At 36.2% G+C, this 21,757-nt stretch overlaps 1 long non-coding RNA gene across 4 annotated transcripts in view; it reads right to left on the bottom strand.

Annotated features, from left to right (window-relative positions):
* LOC111820380 (uncharacterized) overlaps positions 1–21,757 on the bottom strand; it is an 87,066-nt gene that overhangs the window by 32,111 nt on the left and 33,198 nt on the right. For all 4 annotated transcript variants that reach the window (XR_002823934.1, XR_002823931.1, XR_002823933.1 and 1 more), the window contains exon 2: positions 10,301–10,461. This is a non-coding gene — a long non-coding RNA (uncharacterized LOC111820380). The remainder of the gene's footprint in view (positions 1–10,300; positions 10,462–21,757) is intronic.

The raw sequence follows: 21,757 nt of genomic DNA, 5'->3' as shown, positions 1-21,757 counted from the left end.
TCTGCACACATGGGGTCGCCATGAATCAGAATAGACTCCAACTTGCTAGCAACAACTCATCACGTTGAACATCTTTTCAGACACTTGTGTGCCGCCTGTATATCACCTGGAAATGGTTGTACTTGTCTTTTTTCTATTGACCAATTCAATTTTTTATTGCTGAATTTTGAGAGTACTTTATATACTCTAGATACTATTCTTTTATCCAATAGGTGGTTTGAAAACAGTTTCCCCCAGTCTGGAGCTTCTCTATTCATCCCTTTAACAGGGGCATTTACAGAGCGGTAAAAGTTAACTTCCAGAAAGTCTAATGCATCACTTTTTCCTTTTAATTATCATGTATTTGGTGTCAAATAAAAAAAAAAACTCTTTGCCTACCCAAGATGCCTAAGATTTTTTCCTATGTTTTTTGATAAAAATTTTATAGTTATGCATTTAAAAAAAAAAAGTGAAGTATAGATGAGATAACAAGAAAGGCAAACAGCACGAGTGACAACAAAAACAATACAAGAATGTGTTACATATTTTGTATTTGATTTTGAAATGGCCTTTTTGTTTTAAACCTATCTCAACATCTTTCTGGAATCCATGATTGCTAATAGTTCTAAATATCAGCCCCAGACAGACAGCATAGCAAGGTTTCCTGAAGCAGTGAAGTTAAACAAACCAATCACTATATAAACAAATAATTGCTTTATGGTTATTTAAACCTTCAGTATGTACCGAAGTATTAAAAAAAATAGGAAAATATACAATATCGTCTGGTTATCATAGGAACAGTTGAATAAAACTGATAAAATGCTTAAGCACATGCAGAATTACCATCACTGAAAATATATTATTAATATGGTACAAATAAATACCTAACCAGAAGGGGATATCAGGGTTATAATCACTGGAATAAAAGGAATAAATCATCAGTTAAAATCACCTATTAAATTATGAGAGGGAGATATTGAGATTTAATCACAATGAGTGTAAAATTCCAGAAGAAATAATTAAGCGAAGAGAAATATTAAATTGGACATTGGGGTAAGTGAAAAAATACACATTGAAGAAAACTGCCATTTGGGGGGAGGATTTCAGAAAGATGAGAATAACAGATTATAAAAATTGTAAACTAAACAAAAATCATACACCGTTGTATTTTTGCAGAGTTATGCTATGAATCAGAGCAATTATCAACCTGTTCTGCCTCAAAGCTGCTTAGTTTCTGGGAGATCACTGGTACTGATTTTGATTAATAAAGTAATTGTAGGGTGTTACCAAAATCCATTTCATTCTTAATTTTGATGACTAAAAAGCATTAATGCTCTTAAAATGAGGATAATAATGACTTGTAATCATTTCAAAGATAAATCAACAGTAAATCAACCCGGTAAACATTCTCTTTGATTATTTTTTAAGAATAAAAAGAACCTGAGTAAACAATTTATAGATTTTATAAGCTTAATAACACTTGCAAAACAGTTGCAGACATTTAGTGAAAGCAAAATGCTGCTGGGTTTTCCCAACACTTGGTAAGTATGCACCTCTCTTGGAGGTCTCTTGATTTCTAAGAAATGAGTAAGTCTCTAAGATCTCTGTTAGCTGAGGCACTGTGTGAGCAAATACAGAGCTTAGTGATCGCCATAGTACTAAATTTCTAACTTTAATTGATCAATTCTCTTCTAGCAATTTGAATAGGAGCATATTTTTGGGTGAGCCTTCTTCCGTGTTGATCACTTGAGAAAATGATTGCAGGAGTGGGATTCTCAAATAAAACACAGAGAGTACTGTGAATACAAGGTTTAATTTTATAATAAATTACCTTGTGTTTACAATAGTTAAATTTTGAATATCACCACAATGTACACTTAGATATACAGCATTAAGAGAAAGGCAACATATAATACCTATAAGTGGTTCAGATTATGACAAGTTATTCATTTGTTGGTTGGTATAAAATAATGTGTTCTCTAATATCCAAGCTTTTGGAGCTGCCAGAAAATATCAAAACAATCAGGGCTGTTTGGAAAGTGTAGTTCACTTCCTGCGGTAGGACAGGGCTCACAGCTGCTGCAGTAGTAATGGGTTTCCAGATGTCACGGCTGTATGGATAGTGAGGTAATTGCAGGAAGGAAGGGATATAATTTTGTTATCACAGATTACCCTCCCCACTGAAAATCCTGGATAAGGCATTAATGTCAGGGCTTTGGATATGCACATTATGAATTGGAGGTCTTCATGCTGAAGTGTGGAGGTTTGCACATTTGCTTCTGTGGAAAAGGAAGGGCAGGATTATTAAAATGTGTGGGAAACAATGAGCACTCTCAAAGACGTATTATTGGATTTATAAAGCATCTGAAATTTAGTGGGAGTTATCAGCAAAAGCTGCTCTTATCAGGCCAAGAAACAAAGAAGAAGGTTTAACTGTAAGTGTTCTAGAGCTATGATTTGTGCAGTGTGTTAAGTGAAAATAAAATATGTCAGGACACAGGTGAATTCATCAACAGCTCTGTTTAAGGCAGCCTTTGGCTTGTAGTGACTGAGTGGAGGAGACCAAAATATGATTTTCTGGAATTGAATGAAAAATTTCTTTCTCAACTTCCCCTGCTATGTATTTTAAGGCACATCTAAATTGTCAAAAGCTATAAGCTATTAAAAAATAGCTTTTATTCAGAAGCTAAAATCAAGGGGCCGTACTTCTATGGAATTTTAAGGAGTACATTATTTTATCGTATTTCAAGGTCAAACCCAGTACATATTTGTTCACAAATTATTGAGATTAATTGAAAAAATTCAACTTGACAGTTGTTTGCTTTTCTGTCTAAGGATCTCTATTACTTTTTATGCATAGTGGAGAACAGTAGTTGGAGGCTTGCTTTCCCCTACAAACAAGAGAGGAATGAGGATATTTTGAGAAACAGGAGAAGTGGCCAATTCTGGATTTATTCTAACAGCCAGAAAGAAAGGGGACTTCTTGGCTCTCTCCTATCGGAAACCCTATCCTTCTACTAAAACACTTAAGCTTTTCATTGTTTTTGTGGAGAGCTATGTAGTTTTGTGTGGTGACACAGTGGTTAAAGTGCTTGTTTGCTAACTGAAAGGTTGGCGGTTAGAACCTGCCAGCCACTCCACGAAGCAAAGATGTGGCGGTCTGCTTCTGTAACGTTTTACAGCCTTGGAAACCCTACGGGGCAGTTCTACTTTGTCCTATAGGGTCACGCTCAGTCGGAATCGACTTGATGGTTGTGGTTTTTTTTTGGTTTTTGGCTTGGTTTTGTGGGCAGTCAACGTTATTATTGACTCACACTGAGCTAGTAAGAGTCAACTAAATACCCATAAATCACATGTGCAATTATTAGGCCATGTCTCCCCCATTCGGTAGAACTTTGTCAACCTAAGTTAAACTTGGCTTGTTATTTCTGACTAAGGGACACCTGATCGCAATCTACCAGAGAGCACTGCTCACATCATCATCTGTATTAATGGCGCCTCATGGAGCTGTGTTATGGACGGCCTACAAGGCCATAGGTGGTGGCCCTAGTTACGATTGAAAATATTTTTTGAATCTTGAATAATTTCTCCACTATATGAGATACCATGTATTTAATGATATCTTAAATTTAATAGGATCTTACCAAAGTTTTAAATAAAAGTATTGAATTAGTAGAGACTTGCAGCATCCTTATATAAAATATGAAGAGACAATGACTAAAATATTTGGGCTGGGGAGCACTGAAGGAGCATAATGGTAATTCTTTTGTGGCAGGTGGCAACAGATGATTAATGAAATCGTGAACAAAATATGATCACTAAGGGTTTGTTAGTCTAGGAAAAGGAACTCTTACTTTGTAGAGGGCATTAAAAAAAGGTTTTTAGCTAATTAAAAAATCCCTATTTGGGAATAGTTTATCAGGTTTTTGTTTTAAGTTTTTCTATCTTTCAATGGTATGAAGAATCTTTCACTAACAACAACCACTCTCCTAAGTCACTCTTTGCAGGGGCAAAGCTGAGCTGGTCTATTGCAAGTGAGTAAACCCAAGCTTATACAATTCCTTCATTTATATGTACATAGTCTTTGCCATTTTTAATAAAGAGAAAGTTATAAAGTCAGACTTAGAAGCTACACCTGAAGTTAAACATGTCTCTAGGGCTATAGCTTTCAAAATGTGCCCTAGGCCAGTGGCATCAGGGTCACCTGAGAACTTCTTAGAGATCCAAGTTCTTGAGCCTAACCTAATGAATCAGAAACTCTGGGCATGAAGCACAGCACTCTGTATTTTAACAAGTCCTCCGAGTAATTCTGACACAGCTAAAATTTGAGAAAATCTGACCTAGAAAATCTCTGGTAATCAAATGTGTCTTCTGAAATTAAGTTGCAAGAAACAGTGACATAGTATATCACTAAAGGCAATTGTAATTTCTTTTCAATTTCAACGTATCTGCTATAAAATTAGTTTATTACTTTTCAAATCCACTAGCAATGGTAAGTTCTTATCCCCATTTTTTCCCCTTATTAAATGCCATATTATTTATTACCAGGGAAATACTTCACTGTCATTAAAAAATTGAGGCATGCAAAAATAAGGTATCCTTAAACTAAGCTCATCGTAAAGGAAAAAAAAAAAAAAAAGATCAGCATAACTCTTATAATTTAGTTACTACAAGTCAAGCTGTGAACTCCCCTAAGTTTTATGTCTAAATCTTGATACTATGGATCCATGGTGATCCATGTGTTCAGTGCTATTCCAGTTAATGCCTGAAAGGAACTGAGCCAATATCTATTCTTAGTGGACAACTCAGGTCCATAAAAGACAAGCCTGTTATTTTATCTTTCATGGATCCAGAGCATTTTTTAAAAATCTTGAATCTGAAAAACATAATAAAAAAAATTGTTATATTTAAATTTTAGTGCCTCCACATTTCTTAGTAGAGGATTTTTAAAGCAGTTGACCCTCAGGAAATTTGGCAAAATCCATGAAGGTGGAAGCATAAATTAGCTAAGCCATCCCAGGTGCTCTGTGGGGAAGCCACACACCACACTCCTTAGACATTTATACAATTTGCACTGAAGCCAAATAAATCCTCACCATTTAATACATCTGAATCCTTCATGTTACCTTTTTGGTAAAGCCAAATCAAGCTAAGACTTACTGGTTCAACAACTTTCACAGTTTTTGGAAGAACAATGGATCAATACTACATAATATATTTTTTCTTTGTTCCAAAACTTTAGATTCCTTAATTCCTGGTTATTTCTTTTTTGACAACATGACTCATAGGCTTACATATGGTGATTATTTTTTTCCTTCCTATCAATATATCTCCACCAAAAATAAAAACAAACAACAACAACAAGAAAAAAACCAGACACACAAAGTTAATGGCTTCTCTACCATCTTACTGTTGATAGTTAAAAAAGAAAAAAAAAAGGAAGACTTGACAGTCCGTATTTTAGAGATATGGTTATCAGCCTATTTTAATGATTATTTCCCAGGTTCTCTGTGGAATTTTCCTTTTATTCTCAATATTTTATGTGCAGGCTCAGAAAAGTTGTGCTTTGATACTTGAATAAAGCCAACATTTATGGAAGAGGATAATGCAGGCTGACACTCTTCTGCTATAATCATTTACTTCCACATAGAATCATTCTAGTAGGCTCTTATTTTGTTGTCTGCTGTAAAAAAGTTACCTTTGAAAACATAGTACTATATTTAACTATAATACACAGGAAAACATTTTCATGTCCGCTTTTTGCATTAATTTGCCTGATCTACATCACAAGTTTTCCAATACGGCACAAAGTATGAACCTACGTTCAGTATCCCCTAAAATTCACACATAATCGAGTAAATATTCCAAATGACAAATGTACTATTGGGATTCTAATTTTTTTTTTTTTTAATTCTGCAGAAATTTGCATTACAGAGTTTTTCTTCACTTAGTATATAAGAGTCTCTAGGCAAAATTTCTATTAAAGTTAGTACAAGAGACCAACACAACTCATTTTGCACAGAAATAAGAGAAGAAACTAAAAATATCTAGAACAGTGATTCCCAGTCAGGGGCCATCTTGCCCCCAGGAGACATTTAGCAATGTCTGGAGACGTTTTTGATGGTTACAACTGGGTGCGGAAGGGGTACTACTAGCAAGTAATAGATAGAGGCCAGGAAGGCTGCTAAAAATCCTACAATGCACAGGGAAGACCTCAAAACAAAAAATCATCTGGTCCAATATGCCAATAGTACCACTGTGGAGAAATCCCAATATAGAGGAAAAGTAAATAAAAAAATAGAACATTATCTAGTTGATGTAAGTTGCCCGTAGTTGTTCTAATTTCCATGTTACCCACTTGAAAAATCAACACCTGCAATCATAGCTGTATAACCCTGGAACATGAATGAACTTTCCTTTTCTTATACTCCGGATCTCTACTTTCACCCCAGCCCTCAAGCCTTGGGGAGAGTTTTCCTTCTCAGTGCACAAAATACGGCTAATTATTACAGCGCAGCATTGAATCCCTTTTTATGAGGTAACATTTTTGCATTGGCATTTTGAGTCTGGTGGCACATGGCCTCCTGTGAATGTTCAGCTTTGTTTTTCAACTTCTTTTTCTGAAAAACAAGGTGCTATGTGTTACTTGAAATAGGACTGCATCTTGCTAAAACAAGTAGTGACTACACTATCTATAAAGTTACTGCTCCTAACAAGGCATTTATTTGTATTTCACCTCTTTCTAACTTTACTTCATGATTGAAAATTAGGTGACAAAATACCAAAGCGTGGCCCAGTTTCTGAACAAAATACATTTTTGATCAAAGAACATCTTTCATTCTGCCTTCCAACAACTCCTAAGATAGGTCTGAAAACGTTTTCTTTAGTGTATGACTTTTTTCTTGGTTAGCCAAAGGATGTTTCTAGGCTTCTCTGGCTAAAGATGCTATTCAAAATTTAGTATAATTGTGCAACATAAAAGTTAACAATGGACACAAGTTGCTGTGCATATATCATGTATCTGACAATATAAATAGCAAATTGGGGATAATTTTCATATAGCAAAATATATCAGTAAAAAAAATCTGATGATAGGAATTTTCATTGAGTTGCTTCACCAGCATTATCTGCAGAATTTAGGCAGGTGATACACAGCTGCACTCTCTGTCCCTTAGGGTTCTAGGAGAGGCAGTTTGACATGAAGGCTAATTATCTCTACCATGTTTGATCATGGATCTCTTCATTAAGAATGCACACAACCACATCTACAAACTGATATTAGCCATAGGTCTCTTCAAATAGCATCAAACAGCAAATATCAAACCCAACTGTTACGGATGAGTCAACAAAAGTACTAGGTAAAAAAAATAATTATAGTGATTCTCATCTGGGGATATTTTGCCCCAATTTTGGCTAAGGGAATACAACTCTTCCATAAGGCTTCATTCATTGTATTATAGTGCCAGACCAATTTGATAGAGCCCTGGTGGTGCAGTGGTTAAGAGCTCACCTGCTAACAAAAGGTCGGCACTTTGAATCCACCAGCCGCTCCTTGTAACCCCTATGGGGCAGTTCTACTCTGTCTACAGGGTCACTATGAGTCGGAATTAACTCGACAGCAACGGAGATCATTTCGCTATTATTATTTAAATTATGAAAATAATAGAGACAGATCTTGATGCTATCTAAACTGACTTTCGAGAGCCTAAAACACAAATCAAAATTAAATATGCAAAATGCCACAAAATGATTAGTTCTTTTTTAAGTCTAATTCACTTAGATATGTTCTCAATGTTTTGGGACTAAAACGTATTCCCTGATAAGTAGCAAGTAGCATTTGACGTGGTAATTGAGAACCACGTAAGTATTACTATTTATCAAAATGTTCATTTTAAACTGAAGAGATGGCATTTTTAATTGTTTGCATCAAAATATGCTTAGAACTAGAAAGTTACCAAATTATGAGTTCTTAAATATATCTAAAACTTGTATTGTTAAACTTAACACAACGTGACAAGCTTTTTTTGGAGCTAAAACTTTCTACTTATTTAATTTGCCAAAATACTCATTTCCAGTAACATCACCACACACATTTCTGTATAATGTTTTAAATATTAGTTTGAGTGAATATTTGTCATTTAGATTTGGTTGATATTCCTAGAAAAGCTACAAAGTTGGTTTAGAAGTATAATTAAAAATTGTAAAACTTGCTTTCCTAAACATATTCATTGGTATTTTTAATATTTTGGTTTTTAAATTATATCTTCATAGACAAGCTAGATATTTTCTATAGAATGACACATAATGCCTCTAATAACAGGGTTTAGCTCTTTACTATGGATGTCCTCCCTATTCTTAACTCTGCCGGTTCTTATGGGAATACTCACAAACGAGAAGAGAGAATGTTTTTCAATACATATTTTTTAAGTACAATGCTAGCAATAAGAAAAGAACTTCTGAATTTCCAACACAATTTATGAACTAGCTCACTTTTTCTCTGGGCAGATCTTTTTGCTCTGGTTGAAACTACAGAACAGTAAGAAAGAAATAAACAAATTATTAAAAAAGTTAAATGGGGATTGTATTTGCATATAAAAATAATATGTGTACATAGAATTTAAGTCAGCTTACTTACTTTATACATACACATATGTCAGAAGGTATATTAGCCCTTGAAATAAGCAACTAGCATATTTTCAGATATATTTTTCTACAGGAATATTATCCCCAAGCAATTTCAAAGAACATTCTTGCCTACGTTGAATTATAGTTACATTTGACTGTGCATGCAGTTTGATGATTATATCTTTCCTCAAACATTTCTAACCACTTTCTAAGAAAACAGTTTCTTTGTCCAAATATATGCAAAACCATAATTAAACCAACGACACTTATAGGCTAGCTGAATGAGTTAGGACACATTATTTTCTGGCCTTCATTTTTTTCATCTGAATATGAGAGTTGTATTACAGTTTCCATGCTTTCTTCCAGCTGTATGATTCTGCTAATCCCAATGAAAATATAAGGATAAAGTCATACTAAGAATCGAAACTCCCAAGAGTATAGTGAATATTACGTAAACTGGGCAAACACCTATATTTCTTAACATTTTAGAGGTGATCTTGTTACTATTAAAATTCATTCTTCCAATTTCTCTATCTGCCAATTTTCTTAAAAACCACTGGGCAGGGGGAGTTTTTTTCTGAAATCTACAGTCACAATATGCTCATAAATAAGCTAGTCTGTAGCTGGAATTAAAAAAAAAAAAAGGGATAAAAGCTAAGGAAATGGAAGAAAGGAAAATAATATTTGGAATTGTCAAAGGCAGGAATGAGATCGAGTGGAAAGTGGGAGACATAGATATGGTGGGAAATAGAGATGAACTGGGAACGGGGATTCCAGCAAGGAATCCACCACCAACCATGTCCAACATCTTCAAAACCAGGGTCCTTTTTACTGTAATATCTGAAGTGTTTTCTTTCCAGACTCTGCTCTTAAGTAGCCATATCTTGAAATTGCCTGACTCCAACAGCTAATTCAGTTGCCACCACAGAAATAGAAATTATAGCTTTCAACCTTTCATTTTATCCCTCTTACCTATAATTCTCTAGTTCCAGTCTGTCTGACCGCTTGACAAGGTTGTTGTCGTTGTTGTTGTTGTTTTTGTTTGTTTTGTTTTGTTTTTAATTAGTGCAGCACTTAAATATGTTTTACACACAAACAACAGTAGACAGCTTTGGAAACTCTTGATGGGAATAAAAAAGTATCCTGCTGGGCATGTAAAATAGCACATGGGTCACTTCTATGATGATTCTCGTAACTGAGATTGCCATGTGTCTTATTAAAAGCCATGGTTTACCTGGAGGTCTTTCTTGAAAAAAATGTTAAGATACTTTACAGATTGTACATAAGGATGTTTCGCAAAGCTTTACTGATCTATTTTCACATGTGTGTTGCTTGGTTAGGTCCTTCAAAGGGCTTCAAGGTTTACTTCTGTATTTAAAAAGAGTGAAGATGAAAGCTATTATTTGAATCCAGCATTGCATTCAGGGGCACCAAGATGCTTATTATAACTGCCCTGATGATACAGTCAAAGAGTCTCGAGGATGTCAGTCTCCTCTAATGTGTATTTAGGTGCCCTGCCTGCTGGGTTGCCCAAGTGATGTGGCATATATTTGATGAAAGGACAGTAAACAACATCCATTGTGAAAGACATCTGTTAAAGAGAGGAAGAAAAGGAAGGGGCGGGGGGCAGGGCAAAAGAAATTCTCTGCAACAGAAAAAGCAAAACGTTTCGATTGAACCCAAAGAAATGGCATACCTTAATCAAGTCCTAATTTTCGGGTACAACTAACCAAGCTCTCTACTTCTTTGGAGACCTGACATGCTTCTTCAGCCTTAGTGGAACTGTCATCCAAGATGTAGACCAAACTGCCTTCAGTTTTCTTCATTGATGTGTTGGTTGGTAGTTTTGCCAAATCCCTGTGGAAAACAAAAAGAGATTTTATGTGAAACTCGGCCATGTTAAGCAAATCAGCTAAAAGCCATTTTTATCCTCTTACGGGGACCTTTGCCAGGCCAACAATCAGTAGGAAGCTGCCAACTTTTTACATCCTAAATTTCCCCTTTCCTAGGGCTACTAGTTTAGTCTCAGAAAACATTGTTTTATTTCTTTCTTTTCCCTAAAATAAGCCTAGTCTAAAATCAGAGACCCCTGAAAAGAGAAACTAACTAGTCTTGGCTCCCTCCAGTAGGCTAATTAATTATAAAGATTAGTTTTTCTTTGGATGCTTCCCTAGTGTGTAAAAAATTTTTTTAAAAAAAAATATTGGTACAGTTATTATGAAATTTAGGTTTTCTTCCCAAATATCTTAAATATATTTCCTTTTTCCCCCATCATCTAATTTCTCTGAACAAACTAATTTATATCTTGAAATTATCCTATGCTATCTTTATATCATTTTTTTAGTATGATAATAGTTGAATTTGCAAATAAGACAATATCGAGTGCAATTAAGTAATGTGGTGTTTCCCTTTCAGCTAGGCTGAATGTGTTTCTTTTATTTTTTCTTGGTAGTGTGCAGGGGGCAGTCATATTGCCCATATTTCCTGGATGTTGTTTCAGTTCACTCGGCTATTCTGCGTACCCTCCACTTAGCAGTAACACGATCAACAAGCCAGGGAGAGTTAATATACACACATATGCCAGATATTTCAAGAAATTTAAAATCTCAGAGTACCAGTTGAATGTTATAAAATGTTGAGACATTCTGAAAAGTGAAAAAATACAGCAATCAAATGGTCTGTGGTGCAGTAACTCCTTAGCTTTCGACTGATTTCTTTCGCTGAATTCCCCGGGGGCTTCCTATCTTTCTTAGTGACGTTGGACTGCTCTTCATGTTAAACTTTAAAGTTTCAAAACAAAACAAAAATATTTCCCCCACATGTTCTCATTTTGGAACCAATGCTGCCTTTGATGGTTGATCCCCATATGGTTTTTAAAAATTGACAAAATTGGGGAAACTGAGGCTCAGAGACTCACTGAGATTGGAGTGGTTGTTGAGTAGGGATAAAAAGTTACGTTCACCAAACTCCCAGGCTAGTGCTCCACCAGGCTTTCTTTTGATGGTAAATAGATGAACGCTTTAAGCACTGAGACCGAGTGTTTTTAATGCCTCAAGTGAAATATCAATTTCATTATTTAATGTTATAAATGTCTTATTTAAAATGCTGTATAGTATTCTGATTACATTTGAAAGGAGGGCTGAAATGCAACTTAACATTAATATTGTTGTGGGAATTGGAGTTTGAATAAAACGTTGTAATGGTCTTGAGGTCTACCTAATATTCCAATTTTCCTCCCAGTCATCTCTGGCTAGATTATGACGTAATTTGTTATTCTCTTTTCTCTCTCTGATACTCCAGTTGACTAAAGATATTTCAGAATTGTGGGATCTCAGAAGAGGTTGGGAGAATACAAAATATGTTCTCTGTTGACCTACGCAGAGATTTTTTTTTTTAACTTGTGCTAAAACTTTTTTCTTTTTTTCATTAAAATATTCCCAGTGTAATTTCTTGGTCTATTACCCCTGACAGCTACTATTAATTATATTTTAACCTGATAATGGTCTAACACTTTCTAAAATACATTAAGCCCATTCTAAGTTTTCTACAAGGCGAGCTGCTGTATCCAGAAGAGTGTTGTTGAATGGATTTGGGGACATAAACAAGCTCAATTTGAAATAGAAGTTTCTACTAATGGTTTCAATTTAGCTGTCAAAGCCCAGACTAAGGGCATTTGAGTAACAGAAAACCTATCAAAATGCCAGTGTAACAGTTCTTTTAGAATTCTCCTGTTTAAAGGTGGCCTCACAGCCACTTTTCACATGCAGTTGAATTTGCATTGCATAGAATACAAAATGAAGGAAACACAAACACTGCACCAAGTTAAAAATCTTATGGAGACAGCTGAAAGGAGCTCTCCCCTTCCATCCACAGACTATTTAAAATTAAAACTTAAAACTTCTGTCTCCTTCTCCTTGTCCCTCTTTAGCCCTCTTCCCATCTCTTTTCTTCTCTCTCTCTGTCTCTCTCTCCGTGTATCTTACTTGAAAATATGTTATGACATAATTCCCTAACTCATTCTATATTGCTATTCTTTTATCATATATTTATCTTTTCTCCTCTAGAAGTTATCCTGGCATGCTCGAATTTAGGTAGGAAGAAAAGCATGCTCTTCCTTAGGAAATGCTGATTTTTCTTTGTCTCCCAGTCCTTGCCTCTGCGCCTACAGACTGCCTGGTGTGGCGCGGAGGCCAACCAGACATCGTCCTCCCTGTTAGATGCCAGTAGAAGGGGCTGTGGAAGCTAAAGGCCTTGGGCTCACAAGCTAAAACTTGCAACCTTGGCAAGGCTCAGATGCCAAGGTTTGAATCTCTAATAAACCAGTCACTGCCTCTTCAGTAATGATACCCTGGGGCAGCTGGGAGGAGATTCTTTTTATAGGAAGCATACTTATAAGGATTTAATGTAATCTTTCTGAACCCTTTGATTCAATAGGTTTTTTTATAAATGTTCCCCCCTTATTTTGTAGACCCCATGATGTGAACCAGTGTTAATTCTTCCTGCAACAGTAGTATGTAATCAGCGGCCTCTCTGCTTGTGCTCCCGATTCTTTTCCTTCTAACCCATGTGCTTCAGCCTGACAGAAAACAAAATATCTTGCCGCTGAATGTCTTTTTACAGACTGAAAAGACTTTAGGTTAAAGAACATTCGTTAATCTTTTGATGTAATCAAATGTAATTTCAATCTTCCTGAAATATTCAGCCCCTGCCTCGCTGAAATTGCACATATGTGTCAGCTTTCAATTTTTCTCACTAGTGTTTTACACATGAAATCTATTTTCACGGAGAAAATGGAATCTTTGTGTCTTTGTCTCTGGGCGCACAGCTCTCTGGCATGTTCTGGCAGGAGCTTTGACTGTCGAGGCACTGGGGGAGGGGCCTGGCAGTCATTTGTCAGCTTCTCCTGCATCTGTAATTTCTGGCCACTCAGCAGCATTAGAGGGTCTTAGAGAGGGGGTGAGGAGGTGGGGGAAGAGCTTGTCACTGATGAAAGCCAAACCCCGAATAACTGCCCCATGTTAATGACCAAACAGAGAGGGGGGAGAGTCTGACAAACTTTTATTGTGCTTTAATGAAAAGATTTTTTGGAAATGGCTAGTGCACATAATTGCACATAGTAACATTTTCAGACCTCAGTTTAGAAAGCCCTTGTCCATATTGTGTTACTGATTTCATCGCTCTTAGCTTGGCAATGGCTCATGAAACTATTTTAGTTTTCCACCACTGGCTGCTGGTTCTTTCTGCCTCACTTCCTTGTAACAAAACTGACAGCCCAATTAAACATCTGCATTTTTTTAATCTGGATTTCCCTCCATAACCATTTCACTTTTTCTCAAACTTGCAGATGTTTTGGCTGCTTTATGATTTTAATGCATGCATGTGTATTTGTTCCCATTTTAAAGAGAAAGAGAGAGTTAGATGGACTGACCAGATGTGTCTATATGAAAAGCTTCTTAATACACCAATAATCAGGTTGGTATTTTTATCTCCGTGTGGATACACTTACATTAGAATATATCTTATTGTTTTTCATCACTTTACTATGAGTTAATGTTTGTGACTTAAGTTTGCAGGCTCTTAGAGTTCAGAATTCATACTGTGATCTGTTAACTAATCATTGTGACAGATGAAGAAAGTATCCAAGTCTGTTATCTAAGCGTCTAATAATAGGGATGCCTTTTTTTTTCTTTTTTTCTTTCTTTCTTTTTCTTTTTTTCTTTCTTTCTTTTTCTTTTTCTCTGTGAGAGATAAGAAGTTTCAAGCTATGTGAGGCAACAATGTATTTTAACTCAGTTTCCGGCTTTGTACAAACATTAAAGGAATTATCAACATTTTGCCTTGAAGTGTCTGGACAAGAGTTAAGAGTCTCCAGCATATTTGCAGAAAACCTGTTTCCCATAATTAATAACAGGAAGCTGGGTAAACAAGCTTTTGCTGACAAATGAAACCGAAACATTCACATATACACAGAACAATGTAGCGTTGTATGGTTATACCAGACGGGTAGTTCAGTTCTACGTACTTATGCACTACTCACATAGAAACTGAGAGTAAAGCACCATTAATTTTACATTTCAAGGTGCTTTCTGACCATTTAAACACATGCTAGTAGACTGGAATCTTTTTCCCAATTGGTTAGTATGTGAAAGCAATCTCAGCTTATTTATACATTTAACATTTAGACAGAAAATCATTATTTCCTGGAATATAGATTTTCTGGACAACCAAGTAAACGTGAAGAAAAGACTATCTCTTTTTTTTAATGTTATTATGAGGTTTTTAAAAGGCTATTCTTACAGCACATTTCTAGAAACATCTAATAAGATCATTTTGGTGAGTTTAAGGTTTTCTCGTGGGGGGAGGAAGGTGGGGCTGGGGTGGTATATTCATGACGTTTCAAGCAAACCGAGGGCAGCCTTCATTACAGAGACGGACACAATGGATAACTGGGCAACTTGACCCACTTGTGATTAAAAGCACTGGACAAAGCTTACCCGGGGAAGTGGTGTCTTTATCTTGCAACTGAGTCATGTAGTGAGGACCACCTGAGCTTAGTATTGACCTTGAAAGCAGCAAACTGATGTAATATGTGGTTTCCCTGCTTCTTAGAAACAGTGAGCTAGATATTACATTCTTGAGTTTTTTTTTTTTTTACAGAGTCAGCTGCTTAATTTACAGGTAAATCTAAAGAACGAATTGATTGATCCTTTAAGCAGAAAAGTTTATGACATTCTAGAACTGTTAAATGTAAAACTAAGCTTAATCGAGTGTTTATTTCTGGTTTTCTAGGATGAATAGGAGAATAAGGCTCGAAAGCCAAACTAAGGGAATGATTTTGTTTTATGTCGTCTCTTTTCTTTGGCTTCATCAGAGCACAATGTACTAGTAAGCCTTCGGATGAACTTAATGGGGCAAATTTGGTGTATTTGTCATGAGAACAATGATGAGCTCTGCATAATTGCCACAGAGTCAGCAAATCATCTTGCCTCTGTAGGATTAAAATTTCCTTTCTTGAAAATGAGATCTGGAGGAAAAAATTATTACAGACATGTCTCTCAGCATTATAGATGCTACAGGGGCTTGGAAAATATTTTGATTAAAGAGCTAAAAAAAAAAAGAAAAAAAACCATGTGGTAAAGTTACAAGTTAGTCCAGGGTAAATTTTTGCATAGCAATGTCTTTTGGTTCAAGTGGCTTGTATATGTATATGAATTTCACTCTTCTGTTTGCAAATTACATAAATATATGCTTCATGGTTTCACCATCTTACTGTCTTACGGCTTTTATTTGCTTTTTAGTGGCACTTCTCAGGAAAAACTGAAAATCTGTTCCTGACTTCTTCCTATTCCTTTTATTTTTGTCTTCTGTTTCTTTTTTCTATCTATCTATCTCTGTCTGTCTATCTACCTATCTATTTATCTTTTGTTTTTTTTTTAATATTTTTTCCTTTCTTTTTTTATTGTACTTCAGGTGAAGGCTTACAGAACAAAGAGTTTCTCATGAAACAGTAGTACACATATTGTTTTATGACATTGGTTAACAACGCCACAACATGTCAACCCTCTCCCTTCTCGACATTTTTTTTTTGGTGAAAATACACATAGCCAAAGATGCACCATTTCAAAAATTTCTACATGCACAGTTCAGTGCATCGACTACTCTCTTCCAACTGTGCTGCTATTCTCACTTTAGATGAAAGTTTACAGAACAAAATAGTTTCTCATTTAACAGTTACTATACATGTTGCCCTATGACAATGGTTAACAACTTCACAACACATCAACACTATCCTTACTCAACCTTGGGTTCCTTATCACCAGCTTTCCTGTCCCCTTCTGCCTTCTGGCCCTTGTCCCTGGATTGCTGTGCCTCATTAGTCCCATTTGGTTTTATGGGGCTGTCCACTCCCCAGCTGAACGGTGAACCTCGGAATTGACTTCACCACTGAGCTAAAAGGGTGTCTGGGGGCCATACTCTTGGGGTTTCCCCAGTATCCTTTAGGCCAGTAAATCTGGTCTTTTTTTTGTGAGTTAGAATTTTGTTCTACATCTTCTCCAGCTCTGTCCAGAACCCTCTGTTGTGATCCTGGTCAGTGCAGTCACTGGTGGTAGTCGGGCACCATCTAGCTGTACTGGACTCAGTCTGGTGGAGGCCTTGGTAGCTGTGGACCATTAGTCCTTCAGACTAATCTTTTCCTTGTATCCTGTTCTCTTCATTCTCCCTTGCTTCCGAAGGGCTGAGACCAGTGGAGTATCTTAGATGGCTGCTCACAAGCTTTTAAGACCCCAGACACTACTCACCAAGGTAGAATGTAGAACATTGTCTTTATAAACTATGTTATGCCAATTGAGCTAGATGTTCCCCAAGACCATGGTCCCCACAGTCCTCCACCCAGCAATTCATTCTGTCAGGGAGTTTGGATGTGTCTATGGAGCTTCCATGACCTTCCCTTGTACAAGTTGTGCTGGTTTCCCCTGTATTGTGTACTGTCTCACCCTTCACCCAAGATACCACTTATCTATTGCCTATTTTCTATTTATCTTTTGATTGCCTTATATGCATGCAAAAGCTGAACAGTGAATAAGGAAGCCCAAAGAAGAATTGATGCCTTTGAATTATGGTATTGGTGAAGAATATTGAATATACCATGGGCTGCCAGACGAACGAACAAATCTATCTTGGAAGAAGTGCAGCCAGAATATTCCTTAGAAGTGAGGATGGCAAGACTTTATCTCATGTACTTTGGAGATGTCATCAGGAAGGAGCAGTCCCTGGAGAAGGACATCATGCTTAGTAAAGTAGAGGGTCAGTGAAAAAGAGAAAGACCCTCAACAAGATAGATTGACAAAGTGGCTACAACAATGGACTCAAACATAGCAAGGATTGTGAGGATGGTGCAGGACTCGGCAGTGTTTTGTTTTGTTGTACTTAGGGTCGCTATGAGTCGGAACAGACTCCATGGCACCTAATGACATCCATCCATCCATCCATCCATCTATCTATCTATCTATCTATCTGTCTATCTATCTATCTATCTATCTATCTATCTATCTATCTATCTATCTATCTATCTATCTATCTATCTATCTATCTATCTATCTATTCCTGTGCAAATTGCCTCTAACAGGTATTCCAAAGAGATAAAATATATGGGTATATATACGGGTATATATGGGTATATTTGCCAGAAACCGGCAAAGTTATTTGTTGACTACTCTGTGAGTCTTCCCTTCCAAACCTTTAGTAGCCCCCTCTAGACTCTCTTGTACCTGGTCAATTTCCAACATAAACTGGGGAATTTCTTTTGTGACTGTCAGGTACTAGCTGGGCAATGCTCAGAAACAGCATTTGCTGAAGAGCTAGGATACATTTGGACTATTGGTACAATTCTTTGACAGAGAATTCATCAGCTTCAACAACCTCCGCCCTGTCCTCTCTCAAGATTCATTGTCATCATCAAACATAACTCTATGACTATATCGTACTTCCCAAAACAAGGAAGTTCTTTCAAACTTCAACCAGGTCTCTTGAGATCTTTTTGTCTTACGATTTGGCATGTTTTAGTTAGCACATCCCAATATATTTCCTGTCATTGTCGTCTTTCCAAACACTGCAACCTGTAACACATAGCAAGCCCATCAGAGGAAAACATGTTATTTTGTTCATAATATGCTTGCAACAGAACTTATTAAGATTGAAGAACAATTTTTTTTAAAAATCTATTCAAATGTGAATAAATGAAGGTTGTGGCAAAACCTACATCAAAGTAGCAATTAAGCTTTTATTTGTAGTATCGATATAGGTCAGGACTGGACAGGCACTTTGTCTATAAATATTAGGAATGCTGATTCTTCTCTAATAACTAATAGAACAAACCTAAAATATGAAAAGCAATCATTTCGTTGTCACCTGAAATAGGAGCAAAATGGTGACTAATGGTTGCCATCCCATCAGCATTCTTCTTCATCCTTTCCCACCATCTGCATGTCTTCCTCCTTCAAAGGGAAATCAAATTTGCTTTGATGGAGAGGAAATTATGTTTATAAAGTTTAATTTTAAAAGTAAAAGCATCATGTTTTTCTTGGTGGTTTACCAAGTAGATTATATTTCATCTTTAACATATTCAGAAACTGAGTTAGTTCTGCTTTACAAAATATGTGGCTATTTAAGAATAAAATAATGCTTAAGTCTATGTTGCGGTTTTCAATTTAAACGAAAACCTTGGACAAAGTTCCTTAAGAGAATTCCTGACTTTTTAAGAACCTGTGGATTTATTTATAGATTGCTTAGAAAATCTAAGAATGCATCATGAATTCTGTCGAATTTTACTTGCTTGAGGCCCTGGTGACACAGTAGTTAAAATGTCGGCAGTTCAAATTCACCAACCGCTCCTTGGAAACCCTGTGGGCTGGTTATACTCCGTCCTATAGGTTCACTATGAGTCAGAATCGACTCAAAGGCAATGGGTTTTTTTTTTTTTTTTGGTTTATTCAAACCTTAAAATTATCTTACATAAATTCTCTATGGAAGAAAACTAGAACAATGTACATGTAGCCTTTGGGAACTGATGATGTTTAGTTCTGCATTTCTGTCCTGCTTGGGATATAATATTCCTAACTTTTTCAACTCACTTTTATTGAGAAGTGTGATAAATAAGCATGCCAAATTGTATATAGAAGATAGGACACAAATCAGTGCTACCTGTTTCTATTGTTTCTTTATTCTCTAAGTATCCATTGCTCATATAAACATGGTGTATGCCCTTTGATTTGGCTGATGCTATTTCTTCATTGGTTTCTTTGGTGGCAATGGAGCCAACAGCCATTTATACATCTTGGAAGAAAGATTTATTAAATAGAAAAACACAGATTTTGGCTTTTTAATCTTTTGGTATGTTTTGTGCTTCCTCTTATAAATTCTGTGGCAGCAAATAATAAGTAAAATTTGCTATGTGAAAGTAAATCCTATAATTTCACATAATAAAAATTCTTCCTTTAACAATATTTATTAAGAAAAGCCACTCAACATTTATTCATTTTACTTTTAGTATAATGCACACTTTTTGTTATACATAATGTAGCAATGTCTTTGTTTTCAATAATTAGCTATTACAAAAGTAACACTGTGTAGATTGTGAAATTCATTGTCAGGACAGTGTAAAAAGGTAACTTCTTTATTTTTTATGTTACTAGATTTTCCAACTATAAATTCAAGAAGACTTAATTTGATTATGGTTTCATAGCACTATGAAAAAATACTTCTAATGCTAATTATTAGCTTAAGAATCCAAAAAACCCAGTGCCACTGAATCGATTCCGACTCACAGTGACCAGATAGGACAGAGTAGAACTGCCCCCATAGGGTTTCCAAGGCTGTCATCTTTACTGAGGCTGACTGCCACATCTTTCTCCCATAGAGGGCTAGTGGTTCAACTGCCAAGTGCTTCACCACTGTGCCACCAGGGTTCCTAAACACTGAAAAGTTGGTCTATAAAAAGAAAAGACATCAAACTGCTGCTAGTGAGTCAAATTCGACTCACAGTGACCCCATGTGTTACAGAGTAGATCTGCCCCATCGGGTAGCCTAAGCTGTAATTTTTATGGAAACAGATTTCCAGGCCTTTCTTCTTCAATTATTAGCTTAGTAAGCCTTAAATATTTGTGGTTCTGAGGGGCAGGGCATTTTATTTTATGTTTTTATTACTGGGATTTGAAAATGCGGGAAGTTTGAACCCAACAAAACAACCAAATAACCATTTCATCACACTCTCTCATCATATTTAGTATACTCATGGAAAGCAGACCACAAAGACACTAAGTCAAAGACGCAGAGGATAACATGCTCCAATTTCTACTTTTACATAATCTTTTGAAAACATCGAAAAAGATGCAATCAGGGTTTAAGCATTCTTGGTTTTTAATCAATCTAATTTCCAAAAAGGATGAGGCTGAGCATCAAAGAATCTGATGGGATAAATTACTTTATCCTTCTAATAGGGTATATGTATCCATTATAGCATCTTCTAAAGCAAGAAAAATCACTTGTTCCCCTTCACATCTGTATGGGAACCTGAAATATAAAGTACGTTTTCATAGAAAAAGATCTTAGGCATCATCTAACTGATGAGACTCTTCTCAACAAATTATACAGTGTCCACTTGAATGCCATTGGTGACTGTACATACAAAACAGGGTTTCCATTCATATTTTAATATATTCTTAATCCTGTAAATATGTATTGAATGAATGACCCTGGCTAGAGAAAGTTGTTTTTGTTGTTGTTAGTTACCATAGAAATGATTCCAACTCATGCCAACACCATGTGTGCAGAGTAGAACTCCTCCATAGGGTTCTCAAGGCTGTGACCTTTTGGAGGCAGATTGCCAGGCTTATCTTCCTAGGCACCTCTGGGTAGGTTTGTACCACCAAACTTTCAGCTTGTAGTTGAGTGCTTAACCATTTGTGTCACCCAGGAACAACCTCCTAGAAGGAAGTTGGTGTTCCCTATTCCTTGTACTATGTCATCTCCTATACTCACATTTGCAAATTTCCCCAAGCTCAGGGATTCGCACAACACTGCAGACTGAAATGGAAACAGGGATCTAAGAGGATATACCTTAAAGGAGATGACAGGACTCGTCTCTGATGGGACAAAGAATCAAATAAAAAAAAACAAACCCATTGCCGTCGAGTTGATTCCTTCTCATAGTGACCTTACAGGACAGAGTAGATCTGTTCCATATGGTTTCCAAGGAGTGGCTGGTGGATTCGAACTGCAGATATTTGATTAGCAACCAAACGCTTAACAACTATGCCACCAGGGCTCCAACGGGACAGAGAAGAGATTAAAATTCTCTTTAGATACTTAGTAACTTCTCTTTTATTTTTCCCTCATATAATGAACAATTGATAGGAGCCACCAGGTATTTATTTAGCCTTTCAAGGCTAACGGCAGGCTTTTCCTTAGTTAGATCACTTAATTTAAATGATTATTTGGGAATTAGGACCTCAGAGAGTAGGGACTGTGTCCAGTTTGCTGTTATTTGTCCTATCTCTTGGCCAGAATATCAAGCATTTTAGAGGTTGTCAATAAATGCCTGTATACATATATGTATATTTAAAAAAAAAAACCCTTTGATGTCCAGTCAATTCTG

This window comes from Trichechus manatus, unplaced genomic scaffold, assembly GCF_000243295.1.
Source record: "Trichechus manatus latirostris isolate Lorelei unplaced genomic scaffold, TriManLat1.0 scaffold00035, whole genome shotgun sequence".
Taxonomy (NCBI): Eukaryota; Metazoa; Chordata; class Mammalia; order Sirenia; family Trichechidae; genus Trichechus; species Trichechus manatus.
The sequence above is the reverse complement of the archived record's forward strand: the minus strand, read 5'-3'. Positions and strand labels throughout refer to the sequence as shown.